This window comes from Galeopterus variegatus, unplaced genomic scaffold, assembly GCF_000696425.1.
Source record: "Galeopterus variegatus unplaced genomic scaffold, G_variegatus-3.0.2 Scaffold4248, whole genome shotgun sequence".
NCBI classification, from domain to species: domain Eukaryota; kingdom Metazoa; phylum Chordata; class Mammalia; order Dermoptera; family Cynocephalidae; genus Galeopterus; species Galeopterus variegatus.
This window is the reverse complement of record NW_007730359.1, coordinates 98,894-114,731: the sequence shown is the minus strand read 5'-3', so window position 1 is coordinate 114,731 and position 15,838 is coordinate 98,894. Positions and strand designations below refer to the sequence as shown.

Sequence of the window (15,838 nt, the reverse complement as noted above, 5' to 3'; positions counted from 1 at the left end):
GAGTTAAAAAAAAAAAAAAAAAAAGAAAGGAAGAAAGAAAAAAAGAAAGACAGTAGAATGGCATTAAAGCTCTAGGTAATTTGTGTGAACAACAGCAGCAAAGCTGCAAATGCCAAGAATATTCATTATAAGAGGTTGGATACTTTCCTGGTTAAAAAAAAAAGAGTCTACATGTACATGAATATTTATTAAGTGCTAATGTATCAATATAAATCTGCAGTAAATACCACTTATGTAAAAATAAATATATAAAAACAAATAAATAAAAATAGAACTCTTTCTCACCATATATAAAAATCAACTCAAAATGTATTAAAAACTTAAATGTAAGACCTAAAACCATGAAACTACCAAAAGAAAACATAGAGGAAACACCTCAGATCATCACGCTAGGCACAGACTTCATGAAGAGAATCTCAAAAGCACAGGCAACAAAAGAAAAAACAGACAAATGGAATTATATAAAACTAAATAGCTTCTGCACAGCAAAGAAAATGATCAACAGAGTAAAAGACAACCTTCAAAATGGGAGAAAACATCTGCAAACTATGCATCTGACAAGGGGTTAATATCCAGAATACACAAGGGATTCAAACAACTCAATAGCAAGAAAACAAATAATTTGATCAAAAAATGGGCTAATGAACTGAATAGGCATTTCTCAGAAGAAGACATACAAATGGCCAACAGGTACATGAAAAAACGCTCAACATCACTAATCATCAGAGAAATGCAAATCAAAATCACAGTGAGATATCATCTCACTCTGGTTAGAATGGCTATTACCAAAAAGATAGAAAACAACAAATGCTGGTGAGGATATGGAGAAAGGGGAACCCTCCTACACTGTTGGTGGGAGTGTAAATTATTGCAGCCATTATGGAAAACAGTATGGAGGTTTCTCAAACTACTACAGACAGATCTGCCATATGATCCAGCAATACCACTTCTAGGTATATACCCAAAGGAATGGAAATCATCATGTCAAAGGGACACCTGTACTCCCATATTTATTGCAGATGTATTTACAATAGCCGAGAGTTGGAATCAACCTAAATATCCATCGTCGGTGGACTGGATAAGGAAAATGTGGTATATTTACACAATGGACTACTACTCTGCCATAGAATAAAATGAAATTCTTCCATCCCAAGCAACATGGATGAACTTAGAGAAAATTATGTTAAGTGAAATAAGCCAGGTACAGAAAGAGAAATACCACATTTCCTCTCTCATAAGTGGGAGGAGGGGGGGGAGAGAAAGAGAGAGAGAGAGAATAAAAGAAAGAAAGAGAGAGAGTGGAAGGAAGGAAGGAAGGAAGGGAGGGAGGGAGGGAGGAAGGAAGGAAGGAAGGAAGGAAGGAAGGAAGGAAGGAAGGAAGGAAGGAAGGAAGGAAGGAAGGAAGGAAGGAAGAAAAAGAAATGAATTACTGACAAGCCTGATTAAGGAACAAAGTAGAAAACAAATATGCAACATCAGGATTGCAACATGAGCTTTCACCAGAAATAGAAAAGAAATGGGAGGAAATATTAGCGAAAATTATGTGTGTGTCTGTAACACTCAGTGTAATAAATCAATGGCAACAGATGATTTTCTAGAAAAATTAAAACTATAAAAACTAAGAGTAATTGAAAAGTGTATTGAGGGTAACTAAAAATCTACAGTTTTAAAAAGCATCGGATCCAAGTAATTTTAAGTTTAAGCTTCTGAATACAAAGAACCATAACTGAAAACATAGAGAGGCCAACCATATTTGCAAATTGGAAAATATATAATTATCAAAATTTTCTTCCCAAATAAATATATAAAATCAGTGCAATGATTGGAATCCTTGTATGATTCCAGTCCCAATGAATCCCAGTGAGGATGAATTCCAGTGAAGATGCACTGGGATTGTTTTGTTTGGTTTAGAACCAGACAACTCTGCACTGGGCAGAACTGTGGTGACCTAGAGAAGAATGCTAAAACGCAAACAGGATGAGGAAAGGGAGGGGTGACAGAGTCTGAAGGAGGTAAAGAGGGTATCCACATGGGAGGTCAGCCAGGCATTGGGAGTCAGAGCCCGGGCTGGATGAGGACAGCATGCAGGACTGGGACGGTGCAACACAGTGTGTCAGAGTCCATGCGGGATGAGAAGCAGCAGTCTGTTGGGGAGTCATTGCCTAAGCAGGGTGAGAAGGGCATCCACATTGGGGTGGGTGGCAGTGAAGGGGGTCCAACCCAGCACAGGTGGTCCCCATGGGAAGGCTGCCTGGTGTGGGGTGTTGGAACCCAAAAGGGGTCAGGAGAACGTCCACACTGTGGTTAGCCCCACACAGGTTGCTGGAGTCCGAGCACAGCAAGGGGGGCATCCATAGGGGGAGTTGGTCTAGTGTGGAGTGATGAAGCCCCTAGTAGAGTAAAGAGGGTTTCCATGGGGAGCAGAGAGAATGGTGGCTCAACGGAGCATGTGTAAGGTGAGAAGGGCTTCCACAAGGGGAAGGGAACAGTGGATGACAAGGGGACATTGATAATGCTCAGGGAAATTGATCAAATAAGAATATTGAGAAGGGAATTCAAAACAGAGAAAAGGTGAAAACTAGAATGAGCCCTTTGGGTTGGGATTGGAATTGGTGATATTAGTGTGTGTTCAGTACACAGAGATAGATGTAGAAGTAAATGTTGAGCATATGTGTGCGTATACAAGCAGGTATCCCCCAAGTCTGTTCATGGAGAGGGCCTGGGAGCGACAAGCCCCCAAAGCAGTGATCACGTGTAAAGCCCAGATCTCAGTTTCTAAATTCTTCACTAAAAGGAATGAGGGCTTCTTGGAGAAATGGTTTATTCCAGGAGTGAGACAGGGAAAGTAAAACAAGTTCCTGGAACATCCTGTCATGCCAGAAAGCAAGGAAATGGGTGTTCAAACAGAGATGAGTACATGTTGGCATAGAACAGAAGCCAGCTTAAAGGGCAAATCTGGGTGCAGTATGAGCGCAAAAATAAATTCTGATACTAAAGGATTATAACCCATTAAATAGTACAGGAAACCATGAGTCCATGTTAATATGTATACAGAGAGAGTTTGGTGAGATAATTACATAGTTTTGAAGTACTTCCCCATAAAATATTCATTAATTACAAAAGGAAAGAGTATAACTTTACAGTGAAGATGCCTGGCACACACTATCCTAATCAAATAATCAAAGTGAACATCACTAGCAAAGAACAAATCAAACCATGTGTCACCTGGTACAACGTAGTGAGAATAACACAGCATCACTTATGAGACAGTCCTGCCGAAGATGAATAGCTTGGATCGAACCATGTGGAAACTCAGACACCTCAAATTGAGGGGCGTTCTACAAAATAACTAGCCTGTAATCTTTGAAAATGTCAAGGTCATGAAGGCCTGAGGAACTGAACCTGACTGCTGGAGATCAAAGAGACATGTCAACTAAATGGGACCCATGACCCTTTTGCTACAAAGGGACATTTTTAGGACAATTTGAGAAATGTGTATAGTGTCTGAGGATTAGATGATAGCAATGTTTCAATGTTAATTTCCTGGTTTTGATGGTTATACATTTCCTACCTTGCTGGTAGGAAATAAACACTCATATATTCAGCAGTGGTATTAGGTTAGCAACTTACTCTCTAATGGTTCAAGGGGGAAAAAAGTCATTTGACTGTATTTGCAACTTTTCCGTACTTTGAGATTGTTTCAAAAATTGTTACAAATTAAGTTGCAGAATAAACAACTGTGTCATCCCATTTATACTAAAATTTTAAAGCATCACAGGTATGGATATTCAACGTTGTACCCTACAGATATGTACAATCAATTATGTCTCAATAAATTTTTTGAAAAGCCTATACATGTATGCATATAATGGAAAATATGGGTGGTTAAACATCAAACTGTTAACATTGTTTATGTCAGAGGTGGACAAAGGAATTATGAGGAGAGATGATTAGCTTCATATTAAAACATCTCTGTATTATTTGATTTGCTACAATGAACATTTATTACATTTAAAACCATTTTTTAAACCTATCTACGTAAATAAGGCACAGCAGGCAAGTTAAAAAGAGAGCTGATACCACATAATGAGACAGACTACATAACAAAGAAACCAAGTATTAAAAATTCACACAAAGAAACAAATTCACAATGTAGGAAGTAAGGGGAAGGCAGGCACCCTGAGCTCAGTTTGAAAATATATCATGAAATCATAAAATCTTACTGTGAATGGGCCTGTTATAGGCCACCCAAAACACCTTCCCAAGAATTCCTATTGTTATGTTAATGTGAAGTGGTCTTGCAATATCTACTTAAAATACTCCCAAACAGATAGGAATATGCTACTTAATTATAAAGTTCACATTGTTATTAGACATCTCAAATTGTTAAGCAAGTTCTTTTCATTATCATGCTAAAATGTCCTGCCCAGAACTTATCCTACGGGACGTTTCATGGTGCAATCGTGAATTACTATTTTTTTTTTAATTTTTTTTTTCGTTAAATTTTTATTTTGTCAATATACAATGTATATGATTATTATGAGGGGAGAGAGTGAATTACTATTAATTAGTTAATTCTAGTCAAATTGTTAATGACTTTTAATAGCTCAATGTGCCCTCTTTCAATCCATTTTCTGTATATTTTCCATAAAGGATTACCTCTCTGGAAAATCTACAATATTTGCATTTTAACCACAGCCTCTGAACTTTTACTTAGGTGACAGACAACTGTGACAACATCGGTAACAAAATCTGATAAGAGGAATGTGGTAAACATACAAGACATAAAATCCTAGCTCTTTTCTAAGTGTGAGTCCTCCAGACTCAGACTAGAATGAGCCAGGCTGGAGCCCCCGCAGTCGAGTCAATAAATAGATGGCTGCTCACTTACTGCTTGCTAAGAACTATGCTAGGTGCCAAAGACACAGATGAATGAGAAAGATGTTGTTCTGCCCCTTTGTAGCTTGTGATCCAGTCAGGAACCCAGCCAGGAAGCAAAGTATACAAAGCTGAATTACAGTTCAATAGTCTACGAAAGCAGGCGAAGAGGATACCTAACCTAGTGTGGAGCTATCAGAGAAGGCCGCTCTAAGAAGTATGTTTAGGCTGAACTCTGAATTGAGTAGCAGGAGCCAGGTAACATTTGTAGAGAACAGCCTTGCAGGCAGCGGGGAGGTATGTTGCCTAACTACCCACCAATGTGAAGGTTTTTCTTTTTTTTTTTTTTTTTTTTCCTTTTTGTCTTTTTTCGTGTCCGGCAACGGATCGCAACCCTCAGTGTTGCTCTCGCACCTCGCTCAGCCAGTGAGCAGCCGGTCTGTATGTGGGATCCGAACCCTTGGCGGGAGCGCCGCCATGCTTCTCAAGCGGCGCACTGCAGCAGTGCGCCACCGGGCCGGCCGGAGTGAAGGTTTTTCTAAAGCATCAAAACACCAACCATGGTGAAGCTCCCAGGACCACTCTGTGAAATCTTCCCTTGTCTCCACAGTGCAAATCAGAAGGGTTCTAAGGAGACTTTTCTCCCTTCTGGGGTCACATACTATGGGACAATGGCAAATCCTAGGCACATCCACTATTTCCAAAGCTTTCTGTACAGGATAGAGAGCCTAACTAGCTTTTTTTCCATTGCTAACTTAAGCACAAATTAGTATCACACTGTCAGTCTCTGTGATTGAAAGCTAAACATAGTGGTATTAAAACAAGGAAGGGACTTCTGCAAAACAGAGGAAATAGAAGAGTCCAGCCTTAGGAGTTGGCTGTAATTGATAGGATTACTTCAATGACTTTATTGTCTTGCGGTTTTGAACACTATTGTCTCCTAGTGTCTGGGGTTTTGTACACTAGTGAGTCTCCTGGCTAGAAGGCATCTTTCTTGAGGAAAAAAATAAGTTATGTAAGCTTGAAATAAATAAATAAAGCTGTCTGCTATTCTCAAGAAAACATATTCAACCTTGCTTATACCTGACTTAAGTCATTGAACTTGTACAGATTTTGAGGGTGAAATAGGAACTACTCACTTCAATGATTAAACAATTTATTACAAGTCATTAAAAGGCTTCAGAATCTATATCCACTCACTACTACTTCCTTCACGAAATATGTACCTTAAGGGCCTGTACACAGTTAACTAAATAAATATTCTTGGATTTGGTTTTTATTAGACTTTTCTCTGTTCAAGGATGGCAAATCTTTCATTCTTAGACTGTATTCATTACCACAAGCAGTCCATGTCCACAGCTATGCGTGATTCGATCTTAATCTGCAAAACTCAGTCATTTAAGTGTATTTATTTCTACTATCTCATTCATAAAGGAAGTGAGACATGTATTTTAATACCCACAATCTCTCACTTAGAAATATAACCTACATCCCACCTCATCATATTTCTTGTGAAGTCCTTTGTCCAAATAAGTTACAATAATATTTTAAATTTCATTGAAAAAAATAAACAAAACTAACAAGCTTAGTAGCCACCTTGTATTTACAGCAAGATCATAGAGATTATTTTTTATCTTTTTTAATTTTTTTTTTATTATTTTACATTCTAAGATGCTGTTGAAGAGCAGTTGGGGTGAAGGGATAAAGGAAGGGGGAGGGGGAGAGAGTGGAAACGGGAAGAAGGAGGGGGCATGGTCGAGAACCATGGCACGCCCCTCATTCTGGCAGGGGAACCCAGGGGGCTTCAGGCAGTGGCTCAATCATAGCTGGGCTGGATGCGTACTTTGGAGCGGTGTGGCTGAAGCCCTTGGCTCCCCCACCCCGGGAGCCCAGGGTGCTTCTAGAAGCAGCTCAGTGGTTGTCACAAGGCTGGATGCAGATGTTGGAGGGCATGGCTGAGGCCCTTGGCACCCCCCACCCTGGCTCAGGAGCCTAGGGTGCTTCCAGTGGCAGCCTGGAGGTTGTCACTGGGCTGGATGCTGATGCTGGAGGGCATGGCTGAGGCCCTTGGCACCCCCCACTATGGCTCAGGAGGCTGGGGCACTTCCGCCGGCAGCTCAGTTATCAGCACTGGGCTGGATGCAGATGTTGGGAGGGAGTGGCTGAGGCCCTGGGCCCCCACCACCCCATCTCAGGAGCCTGGGGTACTTCTGGAGGAAGCCTGGTAGTTGTTGCTGGACTAGATGTGGATGTTGGGGTGTCATGGCTGAGGCCCTTAGCCCCCCACCACCCTGGTTTGGGAACCTGGGGTGCTTCTGGAAGCAGCCTGGTGTTCATTGCTGGCCTGGATGCAGATGTTGTGGTGGTGTGGCTGAGGCCCTCAGCCCTCCCCATCCCAGCTCAGGAGCCCATGGGGTTTGTGGCTGCAGCTTGGTCATTGCTGCGCTGGATGCAGACAACAGGGGGACATAGCTGAGGCCCTCAGCAGGCCCCCACCAGCTTGTGAGCCAGGGGGGCTTCTGGTCCTTCGAGGTTTTATAGGTGCTCTTTGGTGGTGTTAGATCTTTACTGGTTAATATCAGAACTTTGTCTCTGATCTGTGGGTGTTTTGTGTTTTCTTTCACTTCTGTGTTGGATTATTAGCTACCCCAATACTTAAACTCTGCACTGGAACTAATTTTTTGTCCTTTGGTTACTTCTAAAATGAGGGAACTTCCTGTGGGGACCAGCACTTGAGCCCTGTGCTTGAGCTAAATTGCTGCTTTGCTGCTGATTCCCTAGGGAAGGCTTTTTGTGCAGCTCAGGTTTTAATGGTTGACCTTGTATGTACTTCCAGGTCTTGTGAGATCTGGTACACCTGGGTGTGAAAACTCTGGTCTGGGCCTGAGACTTTTCAGCAAACTGCACCCCCAGCAGTTCTATATTCTCTGAGTGGTCCTATGTTGATTGGAGGGCAGATCAGCTGTCCATGCTGTGCCCCAGTGTTCCCCTGGTGGTCCATCTCCCCAACCACCCACACTCCAAACACTTCCCATGGGACAGGCCATGTGCAGGTCCCTTGCGATGGCCCACCAGCCTCTGAGTGGCTCCCTTTTTCAGTTGTCTATGGCCCCCTGCTCCTATGTGGGTCCATGGGAACCCTGTTAGCGCTTTATAGGTGTTCTTTGGTGGTGAACCAAAAAGGTGGTGAATGAAAAAGAAGAGGACCACCAAGCCCTCTTCTCCCTTGCAGCCCCCAAGCAACTTCATATGAAGGGCACTGCTGTGGCTTTTGCCAGCTCTTGCTCCATGCGCTCACCAGGGCCAGGCTTGAATGGCAGGGGCTCAAAACAGTCAGATCGGTCCTTTCTTTCTCCCATTATGGCTTCTCCAGCCTTCATGCACTCTGTAGGTCTCTCCTCCTCTTCCCCTAAGCTCTAGTGGCACCAGCTTGGCTGTGCTTGCTTTTTAGTAGTTGTAAATTGGTTGATTTGTGGGAGAGTATGAGGGTGGGGACCATCTCTTCCACCATCTTGATAGGAAGTCAAGATACTTTTAACCAACATTTTGATTCACAGTGATATAGTCTTGCTCAAAACCCAGATGGCTTTTGTTTGTAAACTGATACCAAAATGTCTAGCAGCATGCTGATATGCTGGTAATCTGGTTCCCTGGCAAGGAAAAAAATCTCTGATTTATAGGATTTGCCAATTTATGTGGTGTAAACATTCCCAGCACTGGCAACTGATAGATGTTTTTGATAAGTTGTTTCATCAAAAGAATATTTACATGTGAATCTCTAAACCCACACACCATTCTATCCTCCTCCTACCTCTCAAAGGAGCATGAGAAGAACGGTTTGTTTCCTAGGACATGACATAGACAGGACAGCATCTTTATAAGAGTGACAGAACTGGGAAGAGAGAACACTATCTTGGGTAACTCTGGTCCTCTTTTCCAGAGGATACTGAATGCGAAACGTCACTTTTTTTTTAACTAAAGTAGAGATTTCAACAACTTTAATATTTCCCCTAGAAATATTATGTCCACGGTGAACTTCACTGAGTAAAAAATATTATAAATACAATTCCCTTTAAAAACATTAACCACAGCAATCACCCCCATAAAACAGTGACATTCAGATTGAGTGACCCACAGACCAAGCTGTGAGATAGCATCTAGTCCATTAATTTTGTCTATGTCTCCACCTGTGAAGTCATAGAATTAAGAAGCTTTCCTTAGCATTAATTCAATCTAGAAAAATTTTAATCTCCAGGCAATATCTGGTGAGCTCTCACCATGCTTATTCTTTATTGTTGGGTCTGTAGGGCTTCCAAAAGCAGAGGGATAAGAGACCAGTTTTTCATTTCACAGGCAAAATGGAACACAGTGCAGCCATAACAGTCTGTAGCATTAACTTCAATGCTAGCATCAAGTAGCATTTGTATAAGAACCTCATTCTGCTTTGTCTTTGATACCATGAGGAGATACCCAATAAGCAGGACAGACATCAAGATGATAATGAATAGATAATCAAAGAAGGTAAATTTTTTCTTCACAACATAATAATAGCAGGTTCTTTCTTTCTGGTTTTTGAGGTCGACATCAGCATTTTTTAAAAGAAGGAAACGATTCTCACATGTCCTCACCTGCAAGCACAGATCAGGGGAGTGTCTGCATTAAAGCCATCTTGAACATTGACATAGTTGTTGTCTTCTTTCACCCAGCACCACACTTGACCAAAGTCATTCTGATAGGCAGCCTGGCAGATGGGCTCAGAGTATAGGATTTCCATGCTGGTCTTTTACCGACTTACTTCACCTCTACAGCTTCTTAAAGCTTCTGGAGATATTTCCAATTAACATCAAAATCCTTCCCAGCTGAGAGAAAGCATCCTAGAAGCCCAAGCTGGTGGCAAGCCCTTTCTTTCCACACTTGTGAAAGCTTTTTCAGTAACGCAGATAGCAGTACACCTTCCACAGAGCCCAACCCAATGAGAACACTCTGCTTTAACTGTTGCAGAGAAAGTAATTTTGAAACAATCTGCTTTTTGTTCTATTTCTGCTTTCTTCAGCCCTTTTCTGTCTATAAAGCCAAGCCCCTCTGCTTAGCTCATCGAAGCATTCATTCAATTTTATAGAATGAGGTATTGCCTGATTCTAGACTCACAGATAAAAGCCAACCTGAAGTTTAAACTAAATTTATTTTAATTTTGTCTTTTGGCAGATATAATAACTAATAAATACTACCTGTGTGACACCATAAATTTGCTTCCTTGTTGCCATAATTCCCAATGCCTGCATCTAACAGTTTCACAAATAATTGCTAACACTTATTGGGCATTTGTTTTGTGTCATATGCTGCTAAGCATTAACACTTATGATCCCATTTAATCTTTACAAAGTAGAGAGTAGAACTGTGGTCACTAGAGGTGGGAAGGGAAATGAAGGCGGATAGTGAGAGGTTGGTTAATGGACACAAAGTTACAGCTAGACAGGAAAAATAAGTTCTAGTGGTGTACAGTATTGCTAGACACCTATAATTAACAACAATTTATTGCATGTTCTCAAATAGCTAAAATGTGAGGGGCTTAAAAGTTCTCATCACAAATGATAAATTTTTGCAATGATGAATTAGCTAACCACCTTGATTTGATGACTACGCACTGTGTACATGTATTGAAATATAACCCAATACTCCATAAATATGTACGATCAATACATTTCAATTAAATAAAAATAAAATAAAATAAAAGGTATTACGCTTTTTAAAAAATCTTTGCAAAAACCCTGCAAAGTAGATTTCATAATCATATACATATACTGCTAGCAAGGAAAAGACTCTCAGAAGAGTTGAGTAACTTGTATAAAGTCACATAGCTAGTAAGGAAGAGAGCAGAGCCCAGACAAGTGACCACAGAGCCCAATAGTGCACCAATCACTGCAGAAATACACCAAGCTTTTCCAGAGAATATCCCTGTTTTATTTTTTAAAGGAGTTTAAAAATAGACAAACCCAAACATTAAATGGTTAGATAGATCATTTTCTTTAAAAAGTTTCTTTAGTTAAAACAAGGATCAGCAGACTTTTTCTGTAAAGGGCCTGATAAATATTTTAGGCTTTGTGGATGTTTCTGTTTTTCTGTTTGTTTTGTTTTTACAACGCTTGAAAAACGTAAAATTCATTCCTCGTTTACTTGGTACCAGGCTGCAGGCCAAATTAGGCCCACATGCCATCATTTGCTAGAACTTGCTCTAACAATAAATTTGTTACCTTTTATATCAAACTTAAAGTATAAACACTTCATTGTGTAATTTTCTCATAGATTTGATCAGATTTTTCTTTAGAGTACAAATGCTTTCCAGATACATATTAGGGTCCATATTTCCATGACTGCAGGGAAACAGTCTCAAAATCATTGCAGGTTAACTTTGACTTTGTCAATATCTTTCCATTTCCCTTTTGATTGTGCTCAGCTAATCAAAGAAAAGATTTTTTTCACATTCAGGGCTCTTCTCTTGCTTCCTTTCCCATTTTTAGCACAAAATAAAAGAAAGTTCCATTTCATTTGTCCGGTTACTATCTCTTTAATTAGCTGTCTTTGTTTTGTTTTAACTGGAAAACAGTTATGAAAAGTACCCCCTTCCTTTCCAATCTTTTATAATCTGTTTCTTAGATCAGGTGGAATTTAAACACATCTTTTTCTCAGCAATTGCTTAGACAAAGTATGATTTTTTTAAAAGGTTTTTTTTTTTACATAGAAGTTGAAATTACAAGCATGTTAATATATCTCATAGCATTTTTTTTAAGTTTATTATCTCTTCCTGGAAAAAAATGACGTTTGAAGAGAAAAAAAGTTTCCAAGCAAGCTTTTTTAGATGACAATGCCACATTTTAAAAAACTTTTCCATTACAGACATCAATTGACCTTCCTCTTGTGTTCAGAAAAAGAGATTCTACCCTTTACAAAAACTGACGGGATTTAAGAATATGCCTGAAAAGTAATTTCCTCCTCAACCACTGTCCTATTTACACAATATCTTCACTAATGTGATGAGATCATGAATACAAATGATGTTTATTCACTTCACAACTCAACTTGACTGATTCTTTGCAGGTGTTCACTAATCCCACTATCCCCTGCAGAATGGCATGTCTCTTTCTCTGCCCTTTAAGTCCAAGACCTTTCTATCTTGTTTCATCGTGTTCTATTCCAATACAAAATGTCATCTTTAAGGTAGACCTAAACCTTCAGAGGCAGACACAACAATTTAAAAAAATAGTCATCATCTCTCTCCACAAGGAAGAGCCTTACTCAATGGAAAGACATGGGGCTCTCTGCTTACTCTTTCATATTTATAAATTAGCTTAGACTCTGCTGAACCCAAGCTGAAAGATAATGATAAAGGTGAAATTGTGAAATCAAAAAAAGAAAAAAGAAAAGATCTCCAGTGTCAGCGTTAGAAAACTGAAGCCAAAGGTCACAGCTGATACAAAAGGTGTTATCATGACAAAGAAAGATTGACAACTTAAGTGAGAGAAATGGAAAATCTCAAATGAACAATTTTACCAGAGTGTACAAACTATTTATTTAACCTTCACCTACTAAACATACTAGGAAAGCATTATTAAGAGGATTTCAATGTCACCTTTATCCATTGTTAGTCCAATGGCTCTGTTATGTTAAGCAAAGTGTGTGCCCCGACAAATTGCCAGAATGCTATACTTCCATCTAATAATTGTTCTAGATCATTGATAACTATGAATACAGGTGTTTCTTGACTTCCAATGGTGTTACGTACCAATAAACTCATCGTAAGCTGAAAATATCATAAGTCAAAAAATCATGTAATACACCTAACCTACCAAAGATCACAGCTTAGCCTAGCCTACCTTAAATGGGCTCAGAACATTTACATTAGTCTACAGTTGGGCAAAATCATCTAACACAAGTCCTATTTTATAACAAAGAGTTGAATATCTCTGTAATTTATCAAATACTATATATTTCATTGAAATTGTGATGGTTTGAGCCTTGTCTGTTGCCTCAGTTGGTTAGAGTGTGTCACTGATAACATCAAGGTCCAGAGTTCAATCCCTGTATCAACCAGCTGCCAAAAAAAAAAGAAAGAAAGAAGGGAGAGAGGGAAGGAGGGGGGAAGAAAAGGGAGGGGAGGGGAATGTAAGTGAAAGGAGGGAGGGAGGGAGGTAGGAGGGAAGGAAGGAAGGAAGGAAGGAAGGAAGGAAGGAAGGAAGGAAGGAAGGAAGGAAAAAAGGGCGAAGGTTTTGTATCTTTGTAAAGTCAAAAAATCATAAGTCAGAAAACATCTGTAGGGGCTTCCGGTCAATATGGCAGAATAGGCAGTCCCCAGTGTCACTCTCTCCCATTAATTTACAACTATTAAGAAGCAATGACAGCCAAGATGAGGCTGCTAGAGCTCAGGGGAAAAGAAGGAGAGATCTATGGAGTCCATGAAGGCAGAAGTCACAATGAGAGGAAGAAAGGATTACTCCTACCATCTCGAGTCCCAGATGCTTCAAGGCTGGAGCTGGTGAGTGCACAGAACAAGAGCTGGCAAAAGCCACAGCTGTGCCCTTTGTATGAAGTTGCTTGGAGGCAGCAAGGTAGAAGAGGGCCTTTATGTCCCCCGGGCCAGCAAGACCACTAATAAGGTTCCCATGGACCCACATAGGAATGAGCAGCCACAACAACTGAAAAAAGGAGCCACTCAGAAGCTGGTGTGTCATCTCAAGGGACCGGCACACAGCCCGCCCCATGGGAAGTGTTTGGAACACGGATGGTGGGGGAGACGGGCCACCAGGGGAACACTGGGGCACAGCAAGGACAGACCTGATCTGCCCTCCAATCAGAACAGGACCACTCTGACCAGGAACTGCAGGGGATGCAGTTTGCTGAAAAGACTCAGGCCCAGACCAGAGTTTCTACACAACCCAGGTGTACTGGATCTCACAAGACCTGGAAGTACCTACAAAAACAAGCATTAAAACCTGAGCTGCACAAAAAGCCTTCCCCAGGGAATCAGCAGCAAAGCAACAATTTAGCTCAACCACAGAGCTCAAGTGCTGGTCCCCACAGGAAGTTCCCCTATCTTAGAAGTAAGCAAAGGACAAAAAATTAGTTTCAATGTAGAGTTTAAGTGGTGGGAATAGCAAATAATCCAACACAGAACTAAAAGAAAAAACAAAATACCCACAGACCAGAGACAAAGTTTGATATTAACTAGTAAAGGTCTCACTTCACCAAAGAACACCTATAAAACTTAGAAGGATCAGAAGCCCCCTGGACTGCCAAGCCAGGGAGTGGGAAGGGCCGGGGGCCTTGGCCAACCCCCCCCAGCACTGGCACCCAGCCCAGCCATGACCACCAAACCACTGCTGAAAGCCCCCTAGTCTCCCAAGCCAGGGCAGTGGAGAGCCGAGGGCTCTAGCCACACCCTCCTGACAACTGCATTCAGCCCAACAATGACCAAGACACCACTGGAAGCCCCATGGTCTGCCCTTCAGGAATGAGGGGGGTGCCGTAGGCCTCAACCATGCCCCTCCTCCTTCCTCCTTTTCCCACCCTATTTCCCTCCCCCTTTCTCTCTCCCCCTCTCACCCAACTGCTCTGTAACAGCATCTTAGAATGTATAAACAGATGGAGCTAGGGACTGACCCCTCCTCCTGTCTCCAGACATGCCGCTGCTGCCATGGGGCCCACCCAGGGTCCTGAGGCATGAATCTGGGGTTGATCCCTCCTCCCACATCCAGGCAAGGAGCATGCCAAAAACACCAGTTCCATGTGGGTGGCCCAGCACAGCCACCACAATAGCCACAGCTGCTGCAAAAGTGGCTAGACACCACAACCACTATGCAGATGGCCTTCCAGGCACTTGAGTGTATTGACACAAGGAGAGTCACCAGCAGAGATAAAGAAAAGAAGAAGATGTCTCTCTTCACAAAGCCCATTCCAGAGTGACAGAAGAAGCATCTGCTCTATGATAATAGTGGGAGACCTGAACACACCTCTCTCAGCACTGGAGAGATCATCTAGGCAACAAAACAACAGAGAAACCATTACTCTTTCAGAAGGAGAGAAGAAATCTAGGGTTACCAGACGGGGGAGAAGGGAGGGACAGAGGGGTGGGGAGAAATTGGATAAGGGGCATAAAGAGTAAGTATGATTTGTAATAATGTATATACTAATAATATTGATTTGACCAACATACGTCAACATTGAACCCAAAAAATATGTATAATCAGTTATAATTCGATTTTTTTAAAAAAAGAAAGAAAACATCTGAATATAAAAATATTTTGAAAATGAAAATGAATTAAGCACATTTAAGACATTAGGACTGATAATGTAGATAAAACATCATAGAAGGAAATCAAAAGCCAAAGAAGATGAATATCATTCCTTTTCTTTTTTCTTGCATATATAGACATAATTTAGATTATATTTGTATAGTCCCTGACAAGACTAGTCAAAGCTGAGATATTGTTCTCTATGACTTTTCCAGGCCAATTTTCTGTTGGTACCACTGCCAAATTCTCTTGCTCTTAACTTCAGATTATTTCTCTAAACCAGGAAGTGGATTCCATAGACTCTTCCATCCTGCAAAGACCTTGTCTAAACTCCAGTGGAAGTCAACTCATAACTTTAGTAACAACAGAAAATACATGTCAAACTACAGAAACAAATCCTAAAATAATATTGATACAGTAAAGGCTGTTATGATTAACTGATTGAAATAATTGATGTTCTCCATATTCTCTTTATGTTTTACAGAAAAACTAAAAAGCATAAAATAGTCTTTAAAAATCTATAGGGCTGGGAATCAGGGTAGAAAGCAGCTTAGCAAAAGCCTTCTACTATAAATTCTACTTTAGTGAACTTTCTGAGTAACCAACCAAGGTCTGGTAGTGACTGAATCAAATAAGAAGCTGCTGCTGCTGCTTTTTTTTCCCTGCCCCTCCCT

The 15,838-nt window shown here is 40.8% G+C and overlaps 1 pseudogene; it reads right to left on the bottom strand.

Moving 5' to 3' along the window:
* Positions 1-9,081: 9,081 nt before the first annotated feature.
* On the bottom strand, positions 9,082-9,652 carry LOC103602664 (annotated as a pseudogene).
* Positions 9,653-15,838: the final 6,186 nt, after the last annotated feature.